This window comes from Molossus molossus, unplaced genomic scaffold, assembly GCF_014108415.1.
Source record: "Molossus molossus isolate mMolMol1 unplaced genomic scaffold, mMolMol1.p scaffold_m16_p_11, whole genome shotgun sequence".
NCBI lineage: Eukaryota > Metazoa > Chordata > Mammalia > Chiroptera > Molossidae > Molossus > Molossus molossus.
Window position 1 is genome coordinate 10,485,481 of NW_023425346.1, and position 24,073 is coordinate 10,509,553.

Genomic DNA, 24,073 nt, shown 5'->3' on the forward strand with positions numbered 1-24,073 from the left:
TTCCCACAGCAGTCACCTGGGGCCCACCAACACCAGGAGAAGTGGGTGGGGATTACAGGGTCTGACGCAAAGGAGATCAGGGAGACCAGGAGGCTTCGGCAGGCTCTGCCATGGACCAGCTGTGTCCTTGGACAACCCCTGTGCCTCTCTGTGCATCCCACCTGTGAATGGAAACCAGCCTCTGCTCAGAGGTAACAGACAAGCAATCCTAAAAGCTTTGACGACTGTGACAGGACACTTTACCAGGCAGCAGCAGCAGCTCCTATTTGTGAGATGCCCATGATGTGCCTTTCTTTGGGTGATGGCCATCCAGTCCGCACAAGACCTCCATGAAATAGGTACCATTATCATCCCCCACTTAAAGAGGAGGAAACTGAGGCTCAGGAGGCTGAGGAATTTGCTCCAGGTGACAGAGGGTGAGCGGGGTTGTTCAGTTGGTATTGAGCTACCCTTGCAGATGCAGGGAGGCCTTCGGACTCTTCAGCGCACAGGCTAGGAGCTGTGGTCCATGGGTGTCTGTGTGGGGGAAGGGGCTGGGCACCCAGTTTAATGTTGCCTGGGCCAAGAGCCAGGCTCTGGAGCCGGTCTGCCTGGGTTCTAATTCTGGCTGCCACCTGCTGGCTATATGACCTTGGGCTTGTCAGTGCCACAGTTTCCCCAGCTATGAAAAGAAGACTATCATGGTGTTACAGGAAAGGGGACCTGGCCCTGAGCGGGTCTGCTTTGGGCTGAGCTGGTAGTGTGTGGGTTCTTGACTTTGTGCAGAAAAAGTTTCACAACTCAAGTCCAGGTAATTTTCAGAGGACATTTATTAAATCTGGGACAGTGATACAAGGAAGGGCTGGGAAAATGAGCCTAGGCAGGTTTGCTTGGTTCACTAAGAAGTCAGAGAAAAGGGGGGCTTGGGGACAGGCTCAGGGGGTTTGCCTGGGATGAACTGCCACTGCCCATTGCTGCCCTGGTCGCAGGCCTCGTGGGGTCCCTTAGAGTCTAGGAGATGCATGTCTGTGGGGGAAGGAATATGGGGGAGCATGGGCATGCTCCTGGGGAACGCCCTGGCTCTTTGTCTTGCGGCTCTTATTTCTCTCTTGCAGGGGGACATCTTAGGGGAGGTCTCAGGGGAGGGTTTCAGCAGGATATTCATCAGTTTCCTAGGTGTGCTCCTTCAGGGTCAGTCCTCACTGACTGGTCAGTGTCAGGGCAGGGGGTCCTTAGTCACTGCAGCTGATCCTGGCGTCGCCCACCTGGTTTTGCTGCTTTTCAGGCTCGGGAGCTAAAATACAACTGAGGCCTTGATGCTATTTCTAGGGAAGTGACCTTTTGTATCTGCTGTAAATTGCTATCAGTTTGTTCGGTTCTGTCTCAGTTTCCCTATTCCACTTGTCCTGGCTTACTGGCCTGTCTCAATAGTACCTTCCTTATGGGGAGACTGTAGGAATAAATAAAATCAGTATTTGCAAAGCACTTAGGGCGGTGCTAGACAGCAGGGCCAGGCCAAGGAGGATGCAGAAGACCCTGGCGGCAGCTCTTCAGCCATGGGGAGAGGGGCGTGGCATAACCGAGGGTGGGAAGGGGCGTGGCATAACCGAGGGTGGGAAGGGGCGTGGCATAACCGAGGGTGGGAAGGGGGCAGTGCAGGCAGCCTCAGGCTCCCAGGCCAGCTCAGGGAGTTTGGGCCAAGGTGAATGGCAAGGCTGCCTCCCCAGAACCCCAGCGTTCCCTGAGGTCAGTCAGGGCTGGAATAGATACGACGGTCCCTTTCCGAGTCGCTGGCTCTGCCACCTGGAGACGCTGGCCCTGGGCCGGGCTTTGACCTTATGGAGAAGGAAAGCAACCACACTGAGGCTTTCTGACAGTCTTCCCCATGCTTGCTAGCAATGTGGAGGAGCCCAAGAAGGTCCCCTCCTGGACAGAAGCCTCCCCTCCGTCTTTGCTTGCTTTTTCCTCCTGCCTTCCGGGTCCTGAGTAACTACCGTGTGACACTCTGAGAGCACGGATGGGTTAGACGCATTCCCATCCGGACTGTTCAGTCTGGTTTTCAGTGGGGTGTGTGTAAATGCTGAGATGAGATGCGCCCTCCAGACCTGGACACAGGGCAGCCCAGGGCGGAGCCAGGAGCCACCCAGCACGCTGCGGCTATCGCCCAGGAGGCAGACACTTGGAGGGGAAGCCAGGGGGCTTCGTGGCACACATGGCTTCTGCTGGTCCCCGGGGAACCCCAATGTTGTGGACTCAAAGCAAAACCCAACCCACCAAAAGGGAAAAAGACAATGAGACGCAGGCTCCGAGTGCTGAGTGAGGGAAGTCTAGCTGGAGCTGGCTCTCGAGGCTCAGGCTCAGAACCTGCCAGGGGACTTGTTTCTAAATATTAGAACCCAGGCAGACCGGCTCCAGAGCCTGGCTCTTGGCCCAGGCAACATTAAACTGGGTGCCCAGCTCCCCCCACCCCACACCCACGGACCACAGCTCCTAGCCTGTGCGCTGAAGAGTCAGAAGGCCTCCCTGCATCTGCAAGTGTAGCTCAATACCAACTGAACAACCCCGCTCACCCTCTGTCACCTGGAGCAAATTCCTCAGCCTCCTGAGCCTCAGTTTCCTCCTCTTTAAGTGGGGGATGATAATGGTACCTATTTCATGGAGGTCTTGTGCGGACTGGATGGCCGTTGTCCAGAAAAAGGCACATCATGGGCATCTCACAAATAGGAACTGCTGCTGCCGCCTGGGAAATTGTCCTGTCACAGTCGTCAGAGCTTTTAGGATTGCTTTCTGTTATCTCCCTTTTGGGGAGATGAGATGGAAGTAGCTACACAGAGGGGAGCCATGGGCAGGGGCCGGGGGGACTGGGACTGATCCCAGCTTTGCCCTAAACTGGCTCGGAGACACGAGAGCATCACTGAGCCTCTCTGGGTGGTTTCCCGAATATCAGATCCTCTCCAATCCCCACCCACCCTGGCGGTTTTGGGATCTATGAAAAGCGCCAGACTTCTGATCCTCAGGGGCCTGCGCACGATGGATGGACATGAGACATAAAGCACCTCTACTCTGCTTCTTGCCATCAAAATCCAGTCCTTAGGACAGGCACCAGCCAGGTGGTGACGGCTCCTCTGTGGTTCTGACACAGGAGTAGCTGTGTTGGGCCAAGTGCCAAAGTCAATCATAGCCACGCCCTCCCTCGCTAGCTGGGTGCCGTTCGGCCTTAGTCCCCTCACTGTGGAATGTGGACACTAACTGCGTTTCCACAAGGGCTGCTGTGAGGATGGAACGGCTAGGCCTGTGCACGAGCTGACTGGCGCATGCGTGAGCGTGCGGTTCTCTGAGGGGCTTCACCGGCAGTGGTCGCGTCTCAGAATTCTTTTGCCCTCCCAGAGCCCAGATCAAAGCCTGCTGCTGGTGTAGACTAATCCTGGCTTGGCCCTGGCTCTCTGGTTGTTCTATTTACAGACCTGGGGAGGCAGAAGGGAAGGATCGAATTGCTGCTGGGTGGGCTGAGGCCTGCGGCCCACACACAGACCTCCCCCACCCCCTCCCAAGCTTTCAGCAAAAACACCACCAAGAGGCAGGCACGTAGGAGCTGGCACCAACGGAGCGGGCACCAACCGCAGGTCCTGGGCCCTCTGGGTCTCCGCCCAGGCTCACAGATCCCCTCCCACTTCCTGGCAGAGCCCTGACATGGGCTGTTTGGGGCTGGGAGCCACGCCTGGCCCACGGGCAGGCCTGCCTGCTCCTGCCTGCTCCTGCCAGCTCTCAGGAAGGCCACTAACGGTGGGCAGTGCCGACATGGACAGCCCTGCAGCCTCTTCTGCTCGGGCAGCAGGCAACCCTCAGACTGAAGTGGCTGGGGCAGGCAGCAGTCGCCAAGGGGTCGCCATGGGTCGGATGTGGTGGGGACGGCAGGTGGCTGGCTGTGACACACTGCAGCTAGATGGAGAGATGGCCTGCAGGCCAAGTGGGGTGCCTTCCACCCCCTCATAGGCGGAGGCTGATTAGCTGAAGCTAATGTTTCTGGCCCAGGCTGGCCTCAGGGACTAGGAGAGGTCATAGTTCTTGTTCTCATGCGGCCCACAGTTCTCTTCAAACTTAATTGTTAAATTTTATCTGGTAGTAATGTACAATTTGGGGATACATTCCTATTGTTGGTACATTTATTTTTAAGTTAAATATATTTAAAATTTATAATTTGTGCACTATAGTATTATATACAGAATACATCATATACAAACAAATAAAATGTAAAGGGATAAGACTAAAATTTAAATGCAAATAGAAGTTCTAAATTTTCTTCATCCTGGGGCGCCACACTCACACTGCAGCCCTGTGCCCAGAGTGCCAGGCTGTGGCGGAAACAGAACACGGTCTCCTGTGAAGAGGGCCCTGACTTCGAAGGGCCGATTGGGGGCGCCTTGGCGGGCTGGGCCTGAGCTGAGCCTTGAAGGATGAAAGAATGAACCAGAAAAAAGCATTCCAGAAAGAGGGGCCCATCGGCTGCATACGACAGTGTGCAAGGACCCACCACCAAACACTTGAGTCCCGGGGCCAACTGGTGTGTGCCCACAGCCAGCACCAGGGACTTAGCAAGTCATAAATGAAAACACAGATTCCTGCACAGCACTGTTTTTGAGCCTAGGACGGCAGAGTTGGAAGGAGTAATCCGAGAGCTGAAACTCTGGTTCTATCCAGATGATTTCCTCATCTGGAGACACCACAAGTCCTATCCGCTGTCCAGCCTCAGTTTCCTCATCTGTAAAATAAGAATGCCAATAGCTGCCCAGCTGCCCTCAATGGGCACAGCGTAGCTGAGGGCTGTACACACCTGGGGCATTGCTCTGTGGCTGGAGACTTCTCTGAAGTCCTTGCCTGGTGGCTCCTGTGCTCATCCACCTTCCCACCCTCCTGTCACCTTTGGGAGGGCAGAGGTCACCGTGTTTGTTCCATGCTGTCCCTCTGGCACCCAGCACCGTCCTGGCACATGATAGGGGCTCCATGCATATTTCTGACTGAAGGCACAGATCCCTGGAACTTACAGCTTCAAAACCTACTCTTCTATCCTTGGGGACAGAAATCCTTTCAAAATGCAGGGGATATTTCCAGAGTCAGATCCTCACTCACAACCCAGGGATCACCCAAGCTGCAAGAGGAGATGTTCTTGGGTCTTGTCTTCTGCTTTTACTGAAACTGTTTATAGGTTTAAACAGAACATTTTGTTGCCAGAACATTTATCACCACTGTCTGTCTGCCTGCTTGCCTTTTTTTTTTCTTTTTATTCAATTTATTGGGGTGACCAATAAATTTTTAACAAAATTATGCAGGTTTCAGGTGCACAATGCTATAACGCATCATCTGTACACTGCTTATGTGTTCACCACCCCAAGGCAAGTCTCCATCCATCACCAAGCCTGATTGCCCCTTAAGGGCCCCCCCCCCCCAGGTCCTGCTAATTTCCTGTGAACAAGAACACAGACAACACACCACCGAGAAAGCGAAAAGACAACCCACAGAATGGGAGAGAAATCTGGCAAATCATGCATCTGACAAGGGACTTGTTTCTAAATATATAAAGAAGTCTTACAAGTAAATATTAGAAAGACAGCCCTGGCTCAGTTGGTTGGAACGTTGTCCCCATACAACCAAGGTTGCAGGTTCCGTCTCCGGTCAGGGCACATACAGAAATCAACCAGTGGATGCATGGACGGGTGGAACAACAAATCAATGTTTCTCTTTCTCTCTAAGATCAATGAATAAATATTTTTTTAAAAAGAGGCAAATATTTTTTTTTTTTTTTTTTATCCTCACCCGAGGACATTTTTCCATTTTTTGTTCAGATAGAGCAGGAGGGAGAGAGAGGAAGAGAGAGAGAGAGAGAAACATCGATGTGAAGGGACACATCGAGTGGCTGCCACCCGCACGACCAACCAGGGCCGGGGACAAACTGCAACCGAGGTACGTGCCCTTAGCGGGAACCAAACCCGGGTCTCTCTGGACCACAGACCAACGCTCCAACCGCTGAGCCAAACCGGCCAGGGCAAAAAGAGGCAAATATTAAAAAAGACAAATAACCTATATAAACAGGGGCAAAGGACTTGAATAGACATTTCTCCAAAGATGACATACAAATCGTCAATAAGCAAATGAAACAACGCTCACATCATTAGCCCCAGGGGAATGCAAATTAAAACCATAAGATACCCCTTCACGCACACTGGGATGCTGTAATCAAAAAGGGAAATCATAGCAAGTGTTGGTGAGGATGCAGGCAATTGAAACCCACACCCACTCGGTGGGAATGTCCAGTGGTGCTGTCACTGTAGAAGAGTCTGGCAAGGCCTCAAGGGCTCATGTGGCTTCTGTGCGACCCAAGAGTTCCACTCCTGGGTATGTATCCAAGGGAAATGAAAGCACATGTCCACACGAAAACATGTACATCAACGTTCCTAGGAGCGTATTCTTTTTTTTTTTTTATCCTCACCCGAGGACATTTTTCCATTTTTGTTCAGGTAGAGTGGGAGGGAGAGAGAGGAACAGAGAGAGAGAGAGAGAAACATCGACGTGAAGGGACACATTGAGTGGCTGCCACCCGCACGACCAACCAGGGCCGGGGACAAACTGCAACTGAAGTACGTGCCCTTAGCGGGAACCGAACCCGGGTCTCTCCGGATCGCAGGCCGACGCTCTAACCGCTGAGCCAAACTGGCCAGGGCTAGGAGCGTATTCTTAATACCCCAAAAGTGGAAACAACCCGATGTCCATCAGCTTATGAATGGATAAACAGAATGTGGTCCCGATTCTATACAACGGAATATTTTTCAGCAATATAAAGAAACGAAGTACTGATACATGTTACAACATGGATGAACCTTGAAAACACAATGTTAAGTGAAAAAAAGCCAGTCACAAAAGACCACATATTGTATGATTCCATCGGTATGAATGTCCAGAATTCGCCAAATCCATAGAGACAGATTAGTAGTGTCCAGGGACCGGGGGTGGGAGAGGGTTCAGGGAAAATGGGGAGTGAGTGCCCCCTGGTACAGGGTTTCTTTTTCAGAGTGATGAAAATGTTCTAAAATTGGTTGTGGTGATGTTTGTACAACTTTAAATATACTAAAAACCACTGGATTATATACTTTAAGTGGGTGAATTATATGATATGTGAAGTATAAATCGATAACGTTGTTATGAAAAAGACAATTAAGGCCCACAGCCTGCTGTCAATGTGTGTGAAGTAAGAGCACACAGCTCCGAGAGAGCTCAAGGACTTCGCGAGCTTAGTGCATGGAGTTTGGACACCCACGTCGGTGGTCTATAATCTTCTAGTTCCCAGTCGTTTTTCACATATCTGAGGCTCCTAAGGCCTAGGACCTCCAGAAGTGAGGCTTATCTAATCAGTACTGCTAACTGTTCTTGTGGGGAGCTGGTACAACGGCAAGCAGCCCGGCTTCTGCGTGGGCCCTGCAGCTCTGGCTCACAGCTGCTCCTCTGTGCTTCGCCGCACGCACCAGCCAGCCATCCCCGCGCCGTGTGGACGGCTGGCAGAGAAGGGCGCGAGGTCTGAGGCCAAGCCTACCAGACCCGGGGTGGGCCAGTGAGCAAGGCACGTGTGTTCTGGGAAGACGGTGCGGGAGGGTGTCCTTTGCTGATGACCCAAGTGGCGGAGGGTTTACAGAGCACACAGCTGCAAATCTGGAAACCAGCTGTGGGCCTGAGGTCCGAATCATTCCCCGTGCCCCAACCAACTCATCCCCTGCTCGATTAGGCAGAGGGTGAGCCGGGCTCCCCGCGGCGCAGCCAGGGTGTGGGCGCAGGCGAACATGGGACGAGCGGGTCTCCTCAGAAGTCGTCGCCATTGGAAACTGCCAGCAAGATACAGGCTCAGGGCAGCGGGGCCATGTGTCAGCCCTGCCACTTATTAGCTGGGTGGCCTCACCAAGTCACCTGACCTCTCTGAGTCTGTTTCCTCCTCTGGACCAGAGAGGGATGTTACTGTAATGAGCTCTCGTAAGGGTTAGGCAGTGAACCGAGTGCCAGTCTGAGCCTATTAAATTCACTCATCTTTCATTTTGTTCCGCTCTGCCTATAATTTTTAAAAACCTTTTGTCTGCGTAAAGCAGAAATAGATGCTCCCAAATCAATACATGGTGTTCTATGCTGAATGGAAGAACTTACTCTAAAATTTTCTAAAAATGTGTGCTGAGATAATGGCCGGGAGGTTCGCTCACATTTCCCACCAGACAATGGAAGAAACTGATTGTTGCTGTTTGGGGCTCAGGGAGTGGGAAGGGGGGACAGTGGGACAGGTGGGGGTAATGGCAGGGGGGAGCTAGCGGTTAGAGGATGGTTTGGGATTAGGCCATGGGCTCCGTGAGCCCTCCAGGGGCTGCTAGTCCCAACATCCGGCTCCTTGCCAAGCACGATCCTCATGCCATGGGGCTTCCAGGCCCCTCTTCGTTGCCAGGATCCCCAACTCCTTGATCACACCCATGCCAGCTGCCTCTCTGCCTCCACACCCTTTGAGAGCAGAATCTCTCTCTCCTGTCTGCCTCCTCCCTGGACTCCAAGCGCCACCAGGGAGGACTGCAGGTGAACTGACTTCTGCAAGCCCAGCACAGCCCAGCGCCGCACACAGTACGTCCAGCCTGAGCTGCACTGGAGTCACCTGGAAAGCGTGTTAAAATGTGCTGTGGGACTCCATCCCCACAGTCTCTGAAGCTGCTGGTCCCAGGATCACACTTGGAAAACCACTGCAGTAGATGCTCAATGAAGGTTTGTATGGAGTGAATAAATGAACCAATCACTTGCAAGAACCACTTCATATTCGACTTTTTTCCTGGGTTCTTACACTCAGGCCCCTCCCAGACTACCTCCTCCCGAGGCCTCTCTGACCCCCAGGATCCCCGGTATCAGTGCTCTCTCCCTCTGCTCCTCTAGGTCTGGAGGGCCAGAGCTGGGTCTTTCTGGTGAGGAGAAGGCAGTCAGGGCCGTTGGCAGCCTTGTTCACTGAGCCAATGCGCCAGACACCATGGGATGCTCCCACGGCCCCTCCGCTCCTGTGCACGGGTCAGCAGGCCCACTGCAGCCTGAGGGAGAACAGAGGAGTGGTACGGGGAGACCACTCAGATCCTGGTGATGCAGGAGCCCCCAACACCCCAACTAGGGAGATCTGCACTGCAGACCGAGCTTCCTGGATGACCAAGGACTCAGATGCCTCCCTACATCCAGGACAGATTCACTACCATGATTTGACGGCTGGGCCTGGAAGAACTGCTCACTGGAACAGGTTGTTACTACCCACTGCCAGCACACAGGCAGGGTGGGAAGGGGAAGGAGGAAGGCCGAGTGGTCAGCACCAAGGCCAGGGCTCGAGGCAGTGAAGGTGTTTAGGGGCCATGGTCCTCATGCTACACAACCCTAGGGGGCGCCATTACACTGTAATCCAACGTGAACAGTACCCTCTGGAGTTGTGCAGTTTTATGCAATAGTTGGCCCTGACAATCTCATCTGAAACATTTCTTCATTCCTTGTTCCCTGTATATCCAGCATGGAGCAAGGCACTAGGGCGGTGCAGGTGGCCAGATGACGGCCTGTCCTCTCAGGGCTCCTAGGGGGAAGGCTGGAGACACACTGCAGCAAGGATTAAAGTGCCTGACTGATGGCATGCCCAGGGCTGTGAGAGCCAGTGAGGTCAGAGAGCTGGCATGTGGGGTAGGGGCACCCCACTCCTTCAGAGCTGGTTAATCCAGCCAGGCTGGAGGCTAGCAGGTGGCAGCTGCTGAATCTGCAACCTCGGTGCCTGGGGTTGGGTGGCTTCCTGTTTTCCAGGGAGAGTTGGAGCTGCAAAACCTACGGCCAGATAGGTTTTGTGGACTGTGACTACCCCACCCCACACCCCCTCCCTTGCCATGGTGTAGGTTTGCAGAATCAAGGATGAAAGCCCTGCTCCTGGGCGGGGGAGGCACGGGTGCAGGGGAAGAGGGTGAGGCAGCCAAGCCACACAGGGGAGGCTCCAGGGGCTTCTGCCAAGGAGCTTAGCTGCCTCACGTGGTCCAATTCCCCGGGCTTGTGGTGCATGCTTCCCCTGCTTTGCCCAGCTGATGGGCTACCTCTCCCAGGAAGCCTCTGAGGGGGGAGGAGGGCCCCCCTCACCCTCGGTGGCCTCTAGACTCTCATAGTCACTGCGGTGGCCTCTAGACTCTCATAGTCACTGGAAGTCAGCCTCCACTCTCCCTGCTGTGTGGGGAGGATCATGCAACTGCTTCCCAGTTCTGCCACGCGCCAGCCCCACGCACAGCTCCGACTGCTGTAGGAGTCCCCGAGAGCTCACAGGCTGGTCCGGACAGCCGGGGAGCACCTCCAGGCTCCTCCTGGGCCTTGCACTCCGGGGCTCACTCTGCACACACTGGTTCACTTGTCTGTCACCCCACCCAACTAGAGGCCACTTCGTACTCATTTCTATGTGTCTAGCGAATAACCTGGGCCTGGCACCAAGTGGTGCTCAAGTAATGTCTGTGGCTTGAATGACTTCACTGCTAGATTCCGAGCCTGAGGGCAGAGTGTGCTGAGTCCAGACCTTTCTCCCAGGACCTCGTTTGGGCCCAGCTGTACCCAGTGGTGATCAAATACTACCGTAGCCTGGCAATATTGTTAGGCCTGGCCAGGCACTTCCCTATTTGATCAACTTAATAACACAGAAGACTAATAATGGACAGATATATTTGAACGCTGCAAATAAATAGACACAATGGACTCGTGCAGCTCCATCTGCATGAGTGGAAAAATCAACCACCTGTGGGGCATCCAGGCACGGCCTGCTGTGTGGGTACCAGGGAAGGAGGCTTCAGGGATGCTGGGTCAATGGTGTCCGGGCCCGTGGGCTGCTGAGACGGAGTAGCAGTCATTCAGAAGATCTGCCGTCTCCATTAGGCAGGGGACCCAGGAACAGGCGACACCTAGCTGTGGCCACTGGCAGATGGCCTTCTTGGCCTGTCCCATCTGTGCCCTGCCTGGTCTTTGGGCCACGACACCCAGTCTTGCTAAGGTCATAGATTTAGCAAGGTCATAGATTTAATTGTTTTGCCTACAAAGTCCCTTCCGTCCAATGGATGAAATTCAAGGTCCAGTGGAAAGGCCACCTCTGGGAAGCCCTCACCCCATCTCCTCTTCAAGGCAGGATGAATCCCCTCTCTCCGGTCCCCTTTCCCTTAGAGATCCAAGGGGCGGTGGGGTCCCTGCCCCCATAATCTCCATCACCTCTTTCCCACATGTTAATGTTAACATTAACATTAACATTAATACCGTTCGATATAATAATTCGCATTTCTCAGTCAGGTAAAATGACCAACAGCTTCCGTGAATCTTTCCCATTTCATGGATCTGAAATAAACAATCTAAGTAAAAAGTGGGCCGTTTGCTGTGCAAACAGAAGCCGCTTTCAGGGAAGTCTCCTAGTTCCCTGTTCCATGACGAAATCCTGGGCTTCCCCGGGCTCAGAAAGCCCATCTTCCCCTACAGAGAGGCAGCGGGCAGGCCGCACCCAGCACCCAGCAAGTCTGGCATGTGGCACCTTTGCACAATCAGGAGCCACAGAGGACATGGCACTGTGAGGGAGAGTCCTGACGGTGGAATTACACACCACACACCTGGCTGTGACGTGCAGAAAGCTATCATTGCTTCCATTTTGCAGATGAGAAAACTGAGGCCCAGTTAGGACTTCTTTAAGGCCCCAAAGTTGGCTCTTGCCCTAGTCCCATCCAGTCCTGGCATTCAAGCTGCCTCCTGGGTGCTGAGGGCGGGGCAGCTCTTTGTCAGGGGCGTGAGTAATACATAGCCAGTCACCTGGTCCACAGGGGGCGATCAGGCGCTCTGCTCCCTTCCTCGCAGCTGTCCCTCCACCTTGCTGAGCTGCCCAAACCCATCCTTTCTGGCCTCTCACTCTCAGGCTGTTCCTGCGAATCCGGGACGCCCTCTATCCTACATTCCCAGCCCTGGCAGCACGGGCCCAGCCCCTCCCTCCTTCTTAGGCGAGGGGTCCAGGAGGCAAGAAGGGGGCTCCACCTGAGTCCCCCCACCCTGTCCCCACAGCTGACCAGAGGGGGAGACAGGATAGAGGATGCTGGGCTCGAATCAGGGCTTAAAAGCTGGGTTTAGCCACACACGGCTTAATTGGTGCATTTTTATTTCTCTGTGGGCATGTTCCCCTTCTGATGGTCTCTCACAAACATTTTCCTGTTATATTTCTTGTAATACTGCCTGGAATTGTTATTTAGACATCATAAAAAAATCATTATATTTCTAAAAGGAAGGCTAAGAAGTTTCTACAGCGAGAATACAAAGAGCTTGGGCACACACAAACACACACATATAAGCCAATCCCCACACAATACGCACACGTGCAAGTTTGATCTGACAGAAAAGGGAAGTTTATTACCGCTTTGCAAAATAGAAGTGAATGAATAATTTATAGGGCTTTTTACAAACATCTAGATTTTCTAATCATTCTGGAAAAATCCGGTTCGATTACTTACAACGGCAGTTCTGTGATAAAGCAACCCAGAAATGGTCACCAATAAATAAGCGTTACAGCCCCAGTGGGCTGCCTTCCACAGAAATGCATCATGCCATTAACATCTTTCTTCTTTAACACGCCAGACCCCACACGCCGCGGCTCACTGAAGGTACCGTGCCTGATAAATCCTGAACCCTTTACTTTGACAAGGCTCCTGGTTTCGTTTAGATGATAACATTTCCTGTTTAATTTTGGCAAGAACTTTATTATGTTGCGCTCTGTGCTGCCGGGCACCTAAAAGAGGCTGTGCAGCTCTGGTCCTTGGGACCCCGAGATGACAGGGTACAGTGGACAGGCGGGAGGAGACTGCACACCCCATCTGGGATCTGTCCCTAACCACACTCACCAATAGCAGGCTGGCACGACATCTGGAGCACCAGTCCCCAACCACTATACTGTGATCCCGGCCACCTTCTTGCCCAGGTTGCCCTCCAATGTGTGGGCAGCCTGACTTTTGTTTTGAAGGGAGGACTCCAGCTGAGCCTCGGAAGACACGGACCTCCCAGGGTCTTGGACAGCGGGGTGGCCGTCCCTCAGCCTGCCTCCGGCTCCTGGCCACAGGACTGGCCCAGAGTGGTGACATGATGGGTTACAGAGTTCACTGTGAGAGCAGCTCTGGCTTGACACTTCCTGTTTGGGGAAGAAACCTCCCCGGTGATCAATAATGGCTCAGACGCAAGTCTGTTTGCCATAGGAACTGAGGTAGGACAACCAGCAGAACCCAGGACACATAAAATAAATAACTGTCATCCCACACCGGGCAGACTGCCTCACCAGTGTGTGTGTGTGTGTGTGTGTGTGTGTGTGTGTCTGAGAGAGAGAGAGAGAGCGAGCGAGAAGGTGTGGTTACACTTTGGGATACAAAGCCAAACAAACACAATGGCTATAGAAAGTGGCAATTTATCAATGCTGTGGTGGCAATTTACTGCAATCACTGTGGCCGTCACAGGCTTAGTGATAATTCTCTCTGTATGTTGTGCCAACAAAGGCTTCCTGGCCATCTTTCCTTGCTGGTCAATGCCCACGGTGGGGAGAGAGATGGACAGGTGCACGGAAGGAGCGTGCCGGGCACCTGCCTCCTGCTGAGGGCTCTCCCAGCTGACTGGGGGCCACAGAGGCTTCTGTATCATTAATGTACATGATGCCAAGTTCAGTCTTAGGACAAGTATATTCGATTGTTTTCAACTTGTTTGAAAACTGGTGATCTCGGAAAATGGTAGCTCTGAGTAAACCTGGGCGTTTGATAACCAGAATATTCACCACAGTTCCAGACAGGTTTCCTCTGCTGTTACAACAGAACAGGCCCCGCAGGGTGCTCTGACTGCTGCAGCCCCTGTCGTGTCTCCTGCTAGACAGAAACGTCCTGTGGGCAGAGGTACTCCTACACGTCGCCGGAGCCCAGCGCTGGGCAGCAGGCGCGGCCGCCTCCTCAGCCGCCTTCCACTCCCCTCCTGCCAGTCCCTGCCGCCCTCGCCTCTGCCAGCTGTTACCTCCGCCTGCGGTCTTGGCATCCTCCGCCATCCATCTCCCCCCCCAAGAGCCAGCCTGAGCCCTGAGCACTTAGGCGCTTCCCGGCCTCCAAAGCCCCACAGCCAGCAGCACTCCCTGCTCTGCAGGCGGAGGAGCAGCTGTGCTCCTTGGTGGACCTAGTTAGACAGACCTGCGTATGAATTCAGGTTCAGCCATGGACCAGCCTCGTGACCTGGGGCAGGTTCCTTTCCTTCTGTGTACTGATGATTAAAACCGTGAACTTGAACACCCCAACCCACACCTGGGAACTGCTCGCTTTCACATTCCTTGTGCTCTGCTCTGAGCTTGGACTCTTCTCTGCCTCCTGGTCGCGTTTTGTATTGTCCCTCATCCTCGCCAGAGGGCAGGGACCTGCGTGCCCGCCGCACCTGTGTATCTACGGTCCTGCACAGCGTGCTCTGCTCACGGGAGGTTGGCAGATGCCTGTTGGGCCAACGGGGCTCAGGCAGTGAACACCGGGATCGCTCTCTGTTCCCACCAAAGCGTCTGGGTGGCCTGACCCCCTTCTAGAAACCGCCCTGGCAGGAAACCACACTTCTTTCCGAAAGCAAGCCTTCAGACGTGCGCGGACTGGAGCCCCAGGAGCACCTCCACGGTTCCTGGAGCCGCCCTGGTTGGCTGTGATTCCCTGTCCCCTGGGCTTCTCACTGAGCCTTTAGCTGTGCCCTGAGCTCCCCCAATCCTGGGGACCCCGTTCCCCTCAACACAGACAGCCACGCCAGATCAGAATGCTCAAGAAGAGCTGTAGAAAGACTATGGGAGAGCCCAGAGCAGCCATGCCCGAACTCACAAGAGCAAAGCACGGTCAGGTTTCCGACCTCCAGCCTTCCCATCCGCAAAGCCCAGGGGCAGGGCTTTCCCAGTGGAAGCACCGCAGCGCCCATCACACTCCTCGCTGCCCAGGCCCAGCACTGTCCCCTTTCCTTCCCTTCCGGTGCTGGCTGCCACCATGTTTTTGCCCAGTCTGGAGCCATCTCCAGGGACCAGCCACAAAGGGCCTGGGCTCACCTGCACGGCTCAACCCCACACACACCCAGGCTGTGGTTGATTTGCTGATGGGGTGACCGACCCCTCTCCCCACCCCGCTGTGTCCAGTGCACTACCACTGACCCATGAACTGGGGGTCATCCAGAAAGCCTCAGCACAGGCCCCTCGGACTCCAAAAGGCCCACTCTGGTGCCGGCCACCACAAATGTCAGATGCTAGAGTAACAGAAAGGGTCATTCCATCAGATGCAAGCACACTGGTCACACAGAGACTGAGTGGCCCACTCGCCAGTCCCCACATTACATTTACCTGTGACCGATTCTATAATCTTGGGGCTATTCTTTTTGTTAGTTAAATCTCCTAATCTGATAGCTCAGAAGGCTTAAAACTGTGCTTTGTTTAAATCCCACCTGGCTCTCGAAGCAGAGGAGAGAAAAAGCTACTGTGTGACTGCAGGACAATCAGTGCTCACCTGTTGCATGTTCTGCCAGGTGACAATGGTGATTTATAAGAACAGACTGATTGGGAAGAGCTGAGCATCAGGTGATTGTCCAGAGACAGTATTTCACACCTGAGGTGGAGGGTCACATGTGCCCTGGGTTGAAGGGACAATTCAGGAGTTCGTGGTCTCACATAAATTAGCAGTCACCCACCGATGGAGCCCCAGAGGCCGTGGTCCATACCTCCAGCCTAGTGCAGCGCTGTCTCTGGTTTTGAATCCAACTCCCCTCAGCAGTGAGGCGCCGAGTCCTCTCACTGGTATTCAGAAGTAAGTGGAGGGTGTGGGTTTTTCACAGGGTTATAAATGACAACACTCATCCTGCCCGAAGTGGGACTCAGCCAGGTCTTGAGTGCCTGTCACCAAGTTGGTGCTCAGTAAATGTTTGTTGAATGAATAAATGATGAGGCAGAATTTGGACAAGCATATATAGGTAGTGATTAGGAGATGCAAGTTTGGGGTCGAAAAAATGGATTGGAGTGTGTTCTCAGGAAAGCTAAATGGTTGGGAGAACATAATCTACGTCTCACGAGCCGAAGGTTCAAATGTGCTCACACATATAACATACTTGGCCCAGGGCCTGGCACGCGGGAAGCTGAGTGTTCAGTGACGATGACGAGTATCACTTCAGGTGTGACGGAAGTGATGCCCATGGCATGCAGAGGCCTGAGTTCGGCAGGAGGTCAGGTTGGACCAACAAGTGGGCCCAGTTGAAGGAGGAAGTGTGACTTCCGTAGCCAAACCTTTGAAAACCACTTAGAGTGCCCTGTCCTCACCCTCTCCGCGTTCTGTCATCTCCATAGCCCCCTGGAATGGGATGGGATGGCGAGGGTAGAGTGACTGAAAAAAAGAGGCACTCATCCCTCCAACCCCAACAGGGAGGAAAAGAGCCAGCTTGGCCCTAGGTTGTAAAAACTACTTAAACTGGCAAGCTTCTTTGTTTTAAATTAAGAGGCCCATTTCTGGTCCAGATGCGAGAAAGCAACGTCACGGAGTGCTGAACTTACACAGCTCACAGCTCAGACAGTCCGGACTGTTTATGGGGGGGGTGGGGGGGTGGGGAAGGTGGATCCAGCCTCAGGTGGGGCCCAGGGAGCCTGGATGTCATTGCCAGCCTACCCCAGCCTTCCTGAATATCACCCCAGCCTGGTGGTTTTATGAAGCAGGAGGCACAGGCTTCTCCCAGTGTGGGAGCCATAGGCCAAGACACTGAGCATAGAGTCCTGAGGCTGGGCCTGAGGCCAGGTCTGCAACAGAGAAGGGAAAAATGGAGGCCACTCTCTGGGCCTTAGTTACCTTCTCTAGTGAACTGAGGGGTTCAGATTAGGAGAGCAATGAACCTGGAAGGTCCCCGAGGGAAGGCAGAGGGATCTGGTATTTATTGTGTTCCTAAAAGCACTGCCCTTCACTTAATTAATCCCCTAGGCAGGCATTACTGTACCCTATTTATAGGAATACCAGGTGCAAAGGCCTTAGCAAGGTTTTACAGATGAAGAAACGAGTTCAGCGTGCTGAGGACTCTGCCAAGGTCATCACATGGCAAAGAGCTGTGGGGAGTAAGACTTGCGTCGTCCACCTGATTCCAAAGCCAGGAGCCCTTCCCTAATAGCTCAGTTCAGCCGCTTCATCGTTCTACCGAGGTGTGCAGCTTTGGACTTTAGTTTTTCACTTGCACTTTTTAACTACCTGGAGCCCTGCCCGATACGCTGATAAGTCCAAGAAGGAAGAGCAATGGGGCAAGGACAGGAAAGATGAACAGGAGGGGAATTCACATTTGGCATCTCCAGGCTGGAGAGATGTGGTTTCAGTGCGACCAGGCTGGGTCATGGGGAGCTCAGCAGGCTTGAGATTGGCTGTCCAACCCCCTAACTCCCTGATGGCTCTGAGGCCAGTGTCACCCCATGCCAACTCCAGGCCTTCCTCCCAGGTTGCCTAGCTGAGGCCAGTTGTCCATTTAAGGCCTCCTTTAGGAAACCTCCTCTACCCCAGTCACACCCCCTGCCCCACTAAGTCACTCATCCATCAGATACTGATTAAGCACATGCTCCTCTGCAGGCCGCTGGGGATGGAGATGGGCAAAGAGATGAGCAAACAGGTCCCAGTCCCCCAGGGGATCTTGGCTGGGTATGGTGGTGGAGGTGCATGCTGCAGACTGGGAATCCTCTCAGCTGTGGGTGGGACCTAGGCATCTGTATTTTTAACCAATCATGCAGATGACTGAGGGGCACACCCAGGTGACACCCTTTGGTCTAGTGAATAATCTGGCCTCCAGCACTTGACTTCTTTGAGCTGCCACAATCCTGAGAACATGCCTCTTTCCCACTAGTAGGCTCGTCTGGGCTCCCAAGTCAGGCTCTGTAGAAATCCTCTTTTACAACTGTTACCTGTGTACCCTTGTGAAATGCCCATGCTCTCTTGAGGTTCCGTTTTTCCATCTTTAACTGATAATAACGGTACTTTTCCTGTCTTGAGGATTAACTGGGATACCGTGTGCAAAGCAAGCTGTCTGCACAGATAAATGCATAAGAAATGTCTGCTATAAATTATATCACCATGGCATGCTGATGGACAGAAATACTTCCCTGGGGTATTTCGAGAACCTCACTTTCCGAGCCTGTCTCGGAGGTGGCCCTAGACACCTGAGAGGCCCCTCAGTGTCCTCTGCCAGGGCTCCCGCAGGACCTGCCTTCATTTTCTGCGCCGATCGGGCCTCAGCCCCTGAACAACGTATAGAGGTGGGCAAAAGTAGGTTTTGAGTACCCAAAGCAGAGTTTATTCTTGTATTATTATTTATTAATTATTGTATTATTGATATTAAAACTGTAAACCTACTTTTGCCCACCCCTGTAGTAGCTTAGGGTACCTTTTCTTCCATTTACTCAGGGTGACCAAAGTTCCAAACCACACCTGTTCGGACAGCCCACGCCAAATTTCTGGGAAATGAGCAGGAGAAGCAAGTTTGCTAGTCAAGAGCTCCGCGGGCAGGGCCGGCACCGGTCAGTCCAGCCTCTTCCTGGCCAAGGTCGGGCGCTTCCGACCCCGCCGACCCGCTGAGAGACCTGGCGAGGAAGACCCACCCCACTGGTCCCGGCCCTCCCGGGAACACGGGACCAGTGAGCTCGGCAGGCCCGCGGGAGGCACGCGGGCTGCAGCGGGGGCCCCGCCGCTGGCTCCCAGCCCCGCTCCCCCAGCCCGGCTCCCGGAGCGGGGCGCGCCGGACTTGCCCACCTCGGTGCGCACGCGGTTTGCGTCTCGGAGCCAGGAGAGCGCGCGGAGCGGGGACCCAGGACGCGAGCGCTGTGCCGCCGGGTGCACATGGCTGGGTCCCGGCGGCTGCAGTCGCCTGCGTACTTGTGGCGGCTGCCGGCCTCCGAGACGATAGCGCAAGGGGGCAAAGGGGCAGCGCCGGGTCGCGGGTTCCGGGACTGGGCGCAGCGCACAGCCCCGCGACGATCTGGGGGACGGGTCACTCACCTCTCTGGCAGCCGCTCGGAGCAGCCGCGGTGGCAGAAGGTTCAGCGGCGGAGACAGTGGCCAGGCCCTCAGGCTCCTCCTCCTCCCCCCGCGCCCCGCCCGCCGGCCCGCCCGCGGAGCCGGCCCTCCGAGGGAAGTGGCTGCCGGCCCGCCCGCTGCTGCTTATCCAGCTCGGCCACCTCCCCCTGGGCGGCAATCTGGGAGCTGCAGGGTCCTCCGCCGCTGGGGCTCCGCAGCCCAATATTCGGAGCCAGCCCTGCAGCTTCCTGACCTGCACCACCCTCCATCCCAACCCAGGTTAAAGTGTGCAGAACTCCGGAACTGCCTGTAACCTGGACAAGGAGGGCGTGGAGGCCAGAGTGACTTCTGAGATCCACTCCCCTACTCTGAGGGACACCTCAAATCCATGTCTATTTCATAGCCACTTTAAGTGGCAGGCACAGATGGAAGCCAAATGCTTCCTTCTCTGCAATGGCAGCAGGCAGCAGAAGCCCCTCAACAAGGCTGCATGCAGGCCTTGTGGTCCTGTCACATCTCTGTCCCCTGCCCACCCTAGGGCAGACCTTTGACCCTTCCTAATAGTCCTCAGGTTTCAAGGTCCTTGGGCCTCCAAGAGCTGCTGGGGACTGTGGAGCTGCCTCAGGGTCTGGGCTTCAAGGACTCCAAACCACCACCCTGCCCCTGAGAAAGATGGCTTCCAGATCTCACTAAGACCTCACATCAGGGTGCTACTGGCAGTTATTCCTCCCCCTCTACAGGTGAGGACATGGGGGCTCTGATGGTTAAGGCACCAATGAGTTGTCTGACCCCTGGGACTTTTTCTGGAATATTGCTGAGTCACAGTCCACCAACCATTGCTAGAGGTTCGGATTGCTTCAGGAAGCCAACCTGTGCTGGAGAGATAAGCCCTATGGTTATCTGAACCCTGAGGCCAGAGGCAGGGGGCTGGGCCTACAACAAGAGCACAGTGGGATGGAGAGGCAGAGTTCTGACAGACCTGTGGTGGGAATGCTGCTGTGAGCATCCTCTTCTCACCCCTCCCCCAAGACCCACCCATGAGCATCTTGTGCTTTCTCACCTCCGTGGGTTTTCTCCTGTCTAAAATGTCTTCCCTTCCCAGCTGTGTGTTCTGCCCCAAGGCCCAGATCTCCCATTGGGATCCTCCTGCCTCAGGGCATCGCCCTTTCTGAGCATCTGCTGCAGTTCTAGCTCCTTTCCATTCAACACTCAGGGAGCCCCTCAATGCCACACAATGTTCCAAGTGCTGGGACACAGGTGCCCATTGCCCGGTCCCTGCCTTTGGATGGTGAGTTGCCTCTGCAGTGGGTTGTGAACTTTAGCAAGACAGGAACCAGTTCCTTGCCCCCTGAGGTCCCCCTAGCATGGTGCCTGCACAGAGTAGGTGCTCTCCAAATACCCGCTCTAGCTGATGGGGATCTCTGCACCACAATGGGTGGCACAGGAAACAGAACTTGGGAAATGGAGGTGCTCTTGTAGGACAATGAAAAACTAGGAAAATTCTGGGCCATGTGGAATAGGGAAACTGAGGCAGAAAAGTTAAAGCCAAAAACATTTGCAGGACGCTTGTAGCAGGGTCTTATTTCGAAAACAAAGCGTTAAAACATCTTCTCACGGAAGAATGCAGGAGAGGAGGGGTGAGGGGAGAGGAGAGTAGGAGGAGGAGGAGGAGGAATCAGAGACTACTAAAGGCAACTCATCCTGAAGTTGTTAAAACAGCAGGGAAGAGGAGTATAAACAAAAAAAGCCAGGTACTAAATTGTGGGAAAGTCATAAGAAAAGGGGAGAACTTCAGAGTTGATCTGTACCAGGATATCTGGCTGAGGAAATTTTTTTTTTCTTTTTTTTAATCCTCACCCAAGGATATTTTTCCATTTTTTATTTTTCAGAGAGAGAGAGAGAGAGAGAGAGAGAGAGAGAGAGAAACATCGATGTGAGAGAGATACATTGACTAGTTGCCTCCCACATGACTCGAACCAGGGCTGGGGACCAAACCTCCACCGAGATCCGTGACCTTGACCGAAATCGAACCTGTGACTGTTTGGTCTGAGGGCTGATGCTCTACCGCTGAGCCAAACCAGCCAGGGCTGGTGGAGGAACTTTTAAAAAAATTTATATAAGGCAGAAACCCTCTGCCCCACCTGCTCTTCAGATTAGCTTCTGAGCCAGATGTATAGATTTGCTCGCTTTGCTTCATTAATAAATATGCATGCTTAAATTTTTAAATAAATTCTCTTGCTTTAATGTTTTAGTAAATACGCTTCACAATGCAATCAAGGTCTCTCCTATAAATGCATATATGTGAGAAGACAAGGATAGAGGTGAGGTCAGCCCGCTCCCTCTGACTCAGGTGCTGTCCAATAACACCTCTCTAGTGTCCGTGAGAAGTGTGTCACAGTGCTAAGGCCTTCTAGCATTTCTGAAAGGATCCTTGGATCTATCCAGCATTCTTCCCAAGAGACCTGGTGGGCATCTTTGTGGGGTTCCCCATGAGCTGCAGAGAGATCTGAAAGTTGAACTGGCAGAGGTCTGTCTTCGAAAAGTGACCTCACAGGGTGATCTGATGATAAATTCCTAACTGGGCAAGGTACTCACCCCCCAGGCATATAACTGTCTTCTCTCATAGAAATGTCAGCCCCCTCAGAGCAGGACATTTTTTTCTATCTCATTTACGTTTGTATTTCCAGTGCCTAGCACATAGTAGATGCTCATTAAATAGTTGTTGAATGAATACACTCCCAATCTCACCCTTTTTACCTCCTTAGCATCTCTCGAAAGCTTCCCCCATGGCTCTGCCCACCTCTGGGCTCCTCCCTTGCCTGCCCCAGAGCTAGCAGGGCGCAGGCTCAGAGGAGGTGCTCTGTGGCTGTCAGCCTTCTGAGACTTCCCGTTTTCCTCAAGATAAGACTAGCCTTTTGGTTGAGAGAACAGGAGCATCCAGAATGAGAATCTGGAGTCATGTCCTACTTGGGTCAGAGAGGAGAGGGTTGTTGTTCCCTCTCAGCTTCTTGGATCGAGGCAACATTTATAGGTTGGGACAGAGCACATCCATTTCACAAAATAAACACTCTAATTGACTATTAAAACAAGATGACCAGGAGAGCAGTGTGCCCTGATGTACTCTGACAGCGCTGGCAGGGAGCCAGGCCACCAGGATCCAGTCTCGCCTGCTGGGCAGCAGCCCCAAGACAGGTGCTCCTCACCTGTGCTCACCTCCTCTCACCCAGGCTTAGTGAGACTCCTCCAAATTTGGGCACAAGGAGCTGCTCCCCCGTGTGAGGGAGGGAGTGGAGCTGCAGTTTCTCCACGTAAGAACTGTAGAGAATTTTAATGAGTTTATTTGAGCCAAACTGACAATTGCCATGGAGGAAAATATCAGGGGACTGAGAAACGCTTGGAGAAGCGCAGCCTTGCTGCTTATTTTACACATTAGAGTTAACGGAGGAGATGCAGGGGTTGCATGAAAGTCATTGACAGCAGATTAGGGGGCAGGAGAAAGCAAAGCAGGGGGAGGGCAATCTCTGGGACTGGATAGAGAGTCACAGAGACACATACTTCCTTTGCATTGGTAGGTACAGGGTAGTTACCATGTCCAGCCCATAGAGATGGGGTGCAGGGAACAGATAACAATGAGGGGTCTGAGGGCTCCTGTTTTGGTGAGAAGTTGTGCACTAAGGAGTCTGGAAAAGGAACTTACTCCAACATTTCAAAAGGATGTTATTTTAAGTGCAGAAGGACAATAGACAGGCTCTGACCATTGCCAAGGAAGTTACAGGCCTATGATGTAACTATCTGCCATGCCTTGCTTTTAGGTAGGAATTTTCTTTTAAATTTATTTTAAATTATTTTTACTTTATTGGAGTGACATTGGTTAATAAAGTCATATAGGTTTCAAGTGTACAATTTTATAATACATCATCTGTATATTGTATTGTGTGTTACCACCCAAAGTCAAGTCTCTGTCCATCCTCATTTATCGCCCCTTCTCCTCCTCTACCTCCCTCCACCCCCTTTTCCATAGTTAGGAATTTTTATTTCAGACCATCCTGTGTGGTTATTTCAGGTCTCCGAGTTTGTCAGGCTGCCACGCAGGCCTCCCCTGAGCTGTCAGTTTTAGTATGTTGCCCCCTTTTTATCCACAAATTCAAGGGTGGGGGCCCTGATGGTGATTTGGGCAAATGAAGGGGCTGTGTCTGCCACTGGGATGACATGGCTTAGCCAGGCAGAAGCTCCCAGAGAGGAGCAGTGTGGACGGTGGGGAGGGCTGTGAGGGAGGGGCACGGAGAGGAGCAGTGTGGACGGTGGGGAGGGCTGTGAGGGAGGAGGGGCACGGAGAGGAGCAGTGTGGACGGTGGGGAGGGCTGTGAGGGAGGGGCACGGAGAGGAGCAGTGAGAACGGTGGGGAGGGCTGTGAGGGAGGAGGGGCACGGAGAGGAGCAGTGTGGACGGTGGGGAGGGCTGTGAGCGAGGGGCAGGGAGAGGAGCAGTGTGGACGGTGGGGAGGGCTGTGAGCGAGGGGCATGGAGAGGAGCAGTGAGAACGGTGGGGAGGGCTGTGAGGGAGGGGCACGGAGAGGAGCAGTGAGAACGGTGGGGAGGGCTGTGAGGGAGGGGCAGGGAGAGGAGCAGTGCGGACGGTGGGGAGGGCTGTGAGGGAGGGGCAGGGAGAGGAGCAGTGTGGACGGTGGGGAGGGCTGTGAGGGAGGGGCACGGAGAGGAGCAGTGTGGACGGTGGGGAGGGCTGTGAGGGAGGGGCAGGGAGAGGAGCAGTGTGGACGGTGGGGAGGGCTGTGAGGGAGGGGCAGGGAGAGGGGCAGTGTGGACGGTGGGGAGGGCTGTGAGGGAGGGGCAGGGAGAGGAGCAGTGTGGACGGTGGGGAGGGCTGTGAGGGAGGGGCAGGGAGAGGAGCAGTGTGGACGGTGGGGAGGGCTGTGAGGGAGGGGCAGGGAGAGGAGCAGTGTGGACGGTGGGGAGGGCTGTGAGGGAGGGGCACGGAGAGGAGCAGTGTGG

General features: G+C 53.8%; 1 protein-coding gene across 1 annotated transcript in view; it reads right to left on the bottom strand.

Annotated features, from left to right (window-relative positions):
* Positions 1-19,145, bottom strand: part of STEAP3 (STEAP3 metalloreductase) — a 47,936-nt gene extending 28,791 nt beyond the window's left edge. Inside the window, exon 1 of the mRNA XM_036254829.1 lies at positions 19,047-19,145. The gene's annotated coding sequence lies outside the window, so the exon portion shown is untranslated. The remainder of the gene's footprint in view (positions 1-19,046) is intronic.
* Between the last annotated feature and the right edge of the window lie 4,928 nt (positions 19,146-24,073).